A 773-nucleotide genomic window follows, 5' to 3' on the forward strand; every position below is an offset into this window, starting at 1 on the left:
CTAAGCTAAAGTTGGATGCTCAACGGACTGAGCCACCCAGGTGCCCCTGATCTTTGACATTTTAATTATTATGTATCTTGATATTGACCTCCTTAGGTTCTTGTCTGAGGCTATCTGTACTTCCTGGATCTGGATGTCTGTTTTCTTCCCCAAATTAGGGAAATTTTCAGCTATTAATTCTTCAAATAAGTTTTCTGCTCCCTACCTCCCCCGCCCCCCCCACCCAATCCTGGATCCCTATAGTGTGAATGTTAGTGTGCTTGATGTACTAGAGGTCCCTTTAAACTATGCTCAGTCTTTTTTTTTTTTAATGTTTGTTTATTTTTGAGAGAGAGACAGAGCACAAGCAGTAGAGGGGCAGAGAGAGAGAGGGAGACATAGAATCCGAAGCAGGCTCCAGGCTCTGAGCTGTCAGCACAGAGCCCGAGGTGGGGCTTGAACCCACAACCCACGAGATCATGACCTGAGCCAAAGTCAGACGCTTAACCGACTGAGCCACCCAGGTGCCCCCACCTATGCTCAGTTTTTAAATTTAAAATTCTTTTTCTTTTTTGCTGTTCAGCTTGGGTGTTTTCTATTGCTCTGTGTTCCAGATCACTGACCCATTCTTCTGCATTCTCTAATCTACTACTGATTTCTTGTAGTGTATTTTTTCATTTCAGTTATTATATTCTTAAACCCTGATGCTTCTTTTTCATATTTTCCATCTATTTTTTGAAGTTCTCACTGGGTTCTTCCCCTCCTCTCTCGAGTCCAGTGAACATCTTTACGAC

At 42.9% G+C, this 773-nt stretch overlaps 1 non-coding gene across 1 annotated transcript; it reads right to left on the reverse strand.

The window, feature by feature from the left end:
• Positions 1–420: 420 nt before the first annotated feature.
• On the reverse strand, positions 421–505 carry TRNAQ-UUG. Its single transcript has one exon. It is a non-coding gene; the product is annotated as a tRNA-Gln (tRNA).
• Positions 506–773: the final 268 nt, after the last annotated feature.

Source organism: Leopardus geoffroyi, chromosome C2 (assembly GCF_018350155.1).
Source record: "Leopardus geoffroyi isolate Oge1 chromosome C2, O.geoffroyi_Oge1_pat1.0, whole genome shotgun sequence".
NCBI classification, from domain to species: domain Eukaryota; kingdom Metazoa; phylum Chordata; class Mammalia; order Carnivora; family Felidae; genus Leopardus; species Leopardus geoffroyi.